The following is a 7,851-nucleotide window of genomic DNA, read 5'->3' on the forward strand; positions in this document are numbered from 1 at the left end:
CTATTGAGTATAGCACCTGTGTGATTATCCTCAGAAAACAATTCCCAGGAGATTTTCCTTCAGAGATGCTGATCTCTTTCAATTACAGATGATTACTCCACCCCAGGCAAGTAGAAACAAAATGGTAACTCAAAAATTCTTCAAATTGTCCTGTTAGAATCTTTCCTTCCTGGCTAAACTTCAAAGGCCAGACTTCCATTTTCTGTGTTGCTCTTTCCATGATAATCTTCCAAGATCCCATAAAACAGCACACTGAACCCTTAGCATTGGACACCTTTTCAGCATCAAATTCAAAGGTCACCATAGTCTTCCCAAATAGAAACAGTGTGGTCTACCTCAGCAATACAGTGTTCTGGCACCATTTTCTGTCTTTGTTTGGATGTCGATTGTTGTTATAATATAAAACCATAAACAAAAGAAACTTTGAGATTACAAGATTTGTTTGATATTACATGTCTGGCTAACAGTCTATCACTGTTGGAAATCTGAGCAGGAACTCAAGAAGGGCAGAAACCTAGAGGCAGCAGCAGAAACAGAAGCCATGGACTAAAGCAGCTACTGGATTGTGCCTCATGGCTTGCTTATCCTGCTGCATTATACACACCAGGACCACCTGCCAAGGGGTAATATTATGCACAATGATTTGATCACTTCTTTATCCATCCTTACTTAAGGTAATGCTCCACAGTCTTCCTTACAGTTCAGTCTTATCGAGCTACTTTCTCATTTGTTAGTCACTTTTTCCAGGGAGCAGCCATACAACCACACATTAAGGTAGTGAAGAATACCTAAAGTGTATGTGAACCCTCTAATGGCCTCTTCCTCAAAGGGGCACACTATTGTTATGTTTTTTTTTGTTTTTCTTTTTGAGGAACAGTAGTCAGGAGCTACCACCAAAGTTGTTTCATGAGACAGACAAAAAGCTGTACATATTGGAAGAAGACATACTCAGGCAGATGTTGGCTAACATGGTCATTAACAGACAGAGTTGAAGATATGATATTGAGAACGGGAATACAACAGCTACAGGAGAGAGAATAGGGACATCCTAAGGCTCTCTGACAGACATGACAGTGGAAGATCCTAAGGGCAGCTGAGAGTGAAAGTAAATGACAGATTGATATAGGAGCAAAGAAGCAGTAATCACAGAGATAAATAGCCAAAGCATGGACTTAATAAGAACAGACAAACAGCTGCCATCAAGGCAATGGGAAGGCACCCCAGAGGTTGAAGTCTGCCAGAGGGCTCTGGATAAGACTTTTTATAGGCTCTCCAGGCTCTTCCCCTCAGGAAGTCATCTCCTCCATGATTGGGATTCCCAAGGAAGGACCTAGAGGCAGTTTTCCCCCTTTGTTATCCACTAGCACTTTCTGAGTGTGACAGCCTCCTGTGGAAGCAGAACAACATCAAGGACAAGCAACAGCCCTTATTAATGGGATCTTTCTTTCCTTTTCTAACCATCACAAGTTCCCCTGAACCCTCTCATAACATCCCTGTTAGAGATGAAGATTGAGTGTCATTATGGGAGTGATGTTTTTCTCGGTATTTCCTCCTGATAGGAGATGAAGTTTTAAGCATAGACCAGAGAAAGGAAGGCCATCCAAGGATAGTTCTTAGTTACAATCCAGAGGGATACAGTAAAATTCTCTGGTTTGCATAGATCCATGGCACCAGATAGTCATTTGATGACAGTGAATTATTTGATATAGGTAACAATTCTCACCTAGAAATAGTATAAGCATTAGAATAACTATAATTCCTGTGATTACAAGAAAAAACAGTTTTATCTTCCTTAGAGGAAGAATACAGGCTAGAAAATCATCCAAAACCCTCTACAGCAGTGGTTCTCAACCTGGAAGTTGGGACCCCCTTGGGGGTTGCATATCAGATATTTATGTTACGGTTCATAAAAGTAGAACAATTACAGTTATAAAGTAGTAATGTTATAATTTTATGGATGGTGGTCACCAGAATATTAAGAAGTGCATTAAAGGTTCATAGTGTTAGGAATGTGAAAGTAGGTTTAGAGGTTTAAAGCCACTGCTCCAAAGGTTTCACAGAAATCAATGATGACTTTGAAGATTTCCTTGTGGATTTCATCTGTTGCAAGATGTGCATGAGGAAGAGAGCACAGGTTTGATTCAAGAGGTAAAACCCTACTCATCTCCCAAGTCAAGTTGAAATTTTATCCATCCTATTGTCTGACAGCTATAAATTTCCATAGATGAACATATGCCCACACCATGATTGATGTCATAGAGAAATTAAACATTCAAATGCTTTCCTAGAATCAATGTGTATGCTTCAAGGATCAGATTTCCTGCTGCTGCAATTCCATTGCAGTATTTTGTCTACACTAAGATGTTAAATGTAGCTCTTTGTCAAAATGTCTCATCAACTGTGGTGTTGACCCTATTGTTTGTGTTAGGACAGCCAAGATAAAGCACTATACTTTGAATTCCATGAACAAAAATTGAGGTTGAATTGGCAGCCCCAAAGCAGGGAAGATGCCTGAGTGAGTACTTTCGTGAGTCGATATGAAGAGATTTAAGGCTCTGTTCCCACTCCAGAGTGACTGGGAGAATATTTATGGTTATGTAAAAGATGTCAGTAGAGGGGACTACCAGTTCTGAAAATCTAGGACTCCAGATTCTGAAGAAACCATCACCATAAATAAAGCCTCAGTTGATTGACAGTCTAGGAGAGTGGATGCTAGTACAGTCTGAATTTATTCAGAACTCAGCTATATTTTCTCCTCTACCTTTCCCTAGTAAGTAAGTCAAGACTAACACAGGTGGTCCTTTCTCCATGAGGCATTTTATCCACTCTTGAGATCATCAATCTCTATTCTGCTTTTACATTACACTTTTCCTCTCTGAGACCCATAAAGGAGCTGAATGGACAGTTAGACTTGTCATATTTTTACCCCATCACTCTTCAAAATTAGATACCTCAGGGGCTCATTTCTGGTGTCTTTTCCCTTTGTTTTACAGTTTGTACAGTGGAAGACGTACATTAGCATTATTCTTGGTTTTGAATGAGTATGAGTAGCAAAAATAGAGATGTGGCAGATACATAGCAAAACCTTCTTTAATCGATGCTTATAACCTCCTGGAGAAAGTAACAACAAATAATTCTAATTAAAATTAGGCTTCTGTATTTAGTGACAAAGAAACTTCTAGGTTGAAGGCCCTCTATGCCTTCTCCACAGATAATCATCCCAGTACCTTTTATTAATGACGAATGATTTTATGTCAGAAAATAAATGAGTAGTGTTTATTTGCAATAAGTTATCCCTTAGCTGTCTTTAGGCGTCATAGTGTCTAGGCTCTTACACTGTTTGTAGTTCTCCTCTTTCCTTGTCACAGTGTCATGCTATGAACTTTGCAGGACATTTTGAGACAGACATGCTTGCACCTGAAATGGGAATGTCAACTCCCATTTCCAGAGCCATCTTCTCTCTGAGATTAATTAGCATCAGACAATTCACTAATATTTCTCATGTACAAAGGCATTTGCTTCTCTATAAATCAGAACTCCAAAATGTATTAGAAACAGGAAACTGGCTGTTGATTATGGTGACAACAGGCTGAACACAAAGTGCATCTCTTCCTTATGACTTTCCTACCTAGAATTATATACAAGATTATCTGTATGACCAGGTATTGATAAAGGAGGCAGAGAAGAGGTAGACAACTTTGCCTTCCCTTCTATAATGCTTCAAGGAATGGAACATTTTTACCTCAATAGGTCAAAATCTTATCCATTCAAAGTTCTTAAGTCATTGTGTGCTTGGCATCTGGGGAAAAATCAGAAGAAGAAATCAGGGGTTTGATAGGTAAAGATGCTCAGCCTTTTGACAAGAAAGTCTCATCTCACAGACAAAATCTAGGACATCAGCATTAAATTGGCATATGTTATTTAACTCAGAGTGATTCTTAAGGTAGATGGCACACAAGACAACTCTACCATCTTTACTTTTCCTTTTCAGTTTCAGGATGGTATATTATAAATTTTAGGCTCCCTGGGCAGGGCCTTTCTTTCATTTATTGGATACATTTCTTTTTGCTTCTATAGATTAAATAGCCATTTAGTAGCTTCATATCTATATCATGTCTGGAAATACCATGATGGATTAGCCAGCACCAAAGGTACAGAACAATTATGCCACCTTAAAATTCACCTTTCCTTTGCTGACGATTATGGTTCAGGCAGTTATGAACATTGCTTTGGCTATACTGCCCAATAAAATATGTACAATCACTTTGCCTTCGGCAATTCAGTACCGCCGCCTGGTTCCATCTACTCTGGTGCCCAAAAACCCATTACATTTAATTCATCCAACTGAGCAGCAGAGTCTCCAAACCTAACTGTCTGGCATAAGAAAAATAAAGACAACAAACTTCAAATGTGCTAATGCCCCTCTCACAATTTTTTGTTAAATAGGATTAGTGACGGGCAGTTAACAGCCAGCAGGCAGGGCTCCTGTGGGAAAGCTCCCAATTCACCAAGACCCATCAGCAGACCCCGCAATCTAACACTCTGCCCTCATACTCATCTGCCCAAGATCCTAGCCACTTCCTGAGGCTTAGAAACCAACCCCATGCTCTCACCGGGCTTAGTGAGAGAGCTCTCATTAGTCAAAGAGCTGTCATTAGACCAAGAGTAACACCAGGAAAGAAGGAATCTGCCAGCCCTAATTAGACCAAGAGTGGCTTTCTGAGAAGTAGTATCTGCCACCTCTCTTTGGACCAAGAGAGGCTTCCTAAAAGACAGAATCTATTGGCTCTGATGAGACCAAGAGCCCTGCTAAGACCAAGAATGGATCCATAAGTCACAGAATCAGCTAGCTTGGGTCAACCCAAGAGCAGCTCCCAAAGACACAGAATCTGCCTGTTCCAATTAGACCAAGATTAAGGTTAGACTCAGAAGGTCCCCCTGAGAAACAGACACAAAAACACAGAGGGGACCAACAGCAACTCACTCAGACACAGGCACCTCTTATACCTATTAGAGGAGAAGAAGGACAGATGTCAAATCAGAAGTACATAAAACAACACAAAGAGCAATACAGCATCACCAGAACCTAGGCCTCCTCCAACAGCAGGACCTGAATATCACAATGAAGCAGAAGCAGAAGAGAGCAAACTTAAGAATAGCATCATGAAGATGCTTAAGGCATTTCAAGAAAAAAAAGGAAAAATGTAATTGAGGAAAAAACAAACAAAAAATTGGAAGAAATCAATAAAGAAATTGAGAAAAGGACAAACAAATAAATTGTCAGAAATCTATAAAGAATAAGAGGAAAGGACAAAAATTGGAAGAAAGCAATAAATCCCTTTTAAAAAAACCATGATAAAGCAATTAAACATGTGAGGGAAACAATTCAAGACCAGAAAATGGAAATAGAAACAATGAAGAAGACACAAACAGAGGGAAAGCTGGAAATAGAAAATCAGAGTAAACAAACAGGAAACACAGATGCAAGCATAACCAACAGAATACAAGAAATGGACGTGAGGATCTCTGGTGTAGAAGATAGAATAGAGGATATGGATTAGTTAGTCAAAGAAAATACCAAAGCCAAAAAAAGACATAACACAAAATGTCCAAGAAATCTGGGATACCATGAAAAGACCAAACCTAAGGATAGTAAGGATAGAGGAAGGAGAAGAATACCAATTCATAGGCACAGAAAATATATTGAACAAGATCACAGAAGAAAACTTTCCCAACATAAAGAAAGAAATACCTATGAAGATACAAGAAGCCTATATAAGAGCAAAACTGAATAGACACCCAAAAAAAATCCCCTGGGCACTTAATAATTAAACAACTAAACCTACAGAATAAAGAAAGAATACTAAGAGCAGCAAAGGAAAAAGGCCAAGTGACTTATATAGGCAAACCCACAGAATAACACCCAGTTTCTCAATGGAGAATTTGACAGCTAGAAGGATGTGGACAGATGTAATGCAGACACTAAGAGACCATGGATACCAGCCTAGACTGATATACCCAACAAAGCTTTCAATCACCAAAGACAGAGTGAACAAGACATTCCAAGACAAAACCAGATTTAAACCATACCTATCTACAAATCCAGCCCTACAGAAAGCACCAGAAGGAAAATTCCAACCTAAGGATGTCAGATACATCCACGAAAAAAAACAGACAATAGATAGCACCACATCAATAAACCCCAAAGAAGAGAAGTACACACTCACACTACCACCAAAAGATAACAGGAACTAACAATCATTGGTCATTAATATCCCTTAATATCAATGGACTTAATTCACCCATAAAAAGACACAGGCTGACAGAATGCTATGTAAGCAGGACTCAGCTTTCTGCTGCATACAAGAAACAAACCTCAATTTCAAATTTAGACACTACCTCAGAATAAAAGATTGGAAAAGTCTTTCCAATTAAATGGTGTTTTTTTTTTCTTTCATTTTTCTTTATTAAGAAATTTTCTACTCACTCCACGTGTTATCCACAGACCCCTCCTCCTCCCTCCTCACACCCCCAGCCCTCTTTCCCAAGCCACCTTGCATCCTCACATCCCCCAAATCGAGTTCTCCTATGTAGAGTCAGCAGAGCCCAGCACACTGAGCCTAGGCAGATCCAAGCCCCTTCCCATTGCACCAAGGCTGTGCAAAGTGTCACACCACAGGTCCCAGGTTCCAGAAACCTGCCTATAGACCAGGGACAGATCCCGATCCCCCTGCCTGGGTGCCCCAAAACAGTTTGAGCCAAACAACCATCTTTCATTTCCAAAGGGCCTAGTCCAGTCCCATGGGTGTTCCACAGACACCAGTCCACAGTTCATGGGCTTCCACTAGTGTGGCCAATCATCTCTGCACATCCTCCCATCATGATCTCGATGTCCCTTGCCTGCAGTATCTCTCCTCTCTCACCAATGGGATTACCGGGGCTCAGCCTGGTGCCTGGATGTGGATCTCTGTATCTGCCTCCATCAGTCACTAGACAAAGGCTCTATGATGACATCTAGGTTATGCAACCACTCTGGAAATCAGTATGGTAGTTTCTCAGAAAATTGGGAATAAGTCTTCCTAAAGACAGAGTTATACCACTCTTGGTCATATATCCAAGAAATGCTCAATATTACCCCAAGAACACATGCTCAACTATGTTCATATCAGCATTATTCGTAATAGCAAGAACCTCGAATCAACCTAGATGCCCTTCAACTGAAGAATGAATAAAGAAAATATGGCACATATACACAATGGATTACTACTCAGCAGTAAAAAACAATGATATCATGAAATTTGCAGGCAAAAGGATAGATCTAGAAAACATCATCTTGAGTGAGGTAACCCAGACTCAGAAGGACAAACATACTATGTACTCACTCATAAGTGGATACTAGATGTGAGTGAAGGGATGGCCAGACTACAACCCACATCTTCAGAGAAGCTAGCTAACAGGAAAAGACCCTAGGAGGGACACATGGATGACCCTGTGAGGGAGAAGTTGATGAGATCTACATGAGTGAACTGGATGAGGGGGTGCCAGAGGGCAAGGAGTGAATGATGAGAACATAGAGAAATGGGAGGAGAAAGCTGGAAGAGGGGCAGAGTGGGAGGGCAGGATGGAAGATAACATAATAAATGAGAATATCATGGGAATAGGAAGAGGCAGGGTGCTGAGGAGGCTCTCAGGATTCGACAAGGATGACCCCACTTGGGAGGCTGGCAGTGGTCTAGAGGGTGCCTGGACTGGTCTATTCTGGTGAATACCCTAACAGTCATCATAGAGCCTTTGTCCAGTGACTGGTGGAGGCAGATGCAGATATCCATGCACAGGTACATGGCTAAGCTC

This window comes from Peromyscus leucopus, unplaced genomic scaffold, assembly GCF_004664715.2.
Source record: "Peromyscus leucopus breed LL Stock unplaced genomic scaffold, UCI_PerLeu_2.1 scaffold_1251, whole genome shotgun sequence".
NCBI classification, from domain to species: Eukaryota; Metazoa; Chordata; class Mammalia; order Rodentia; family Cricetidae; genus Peromyscus; species Peromyscus leucopus.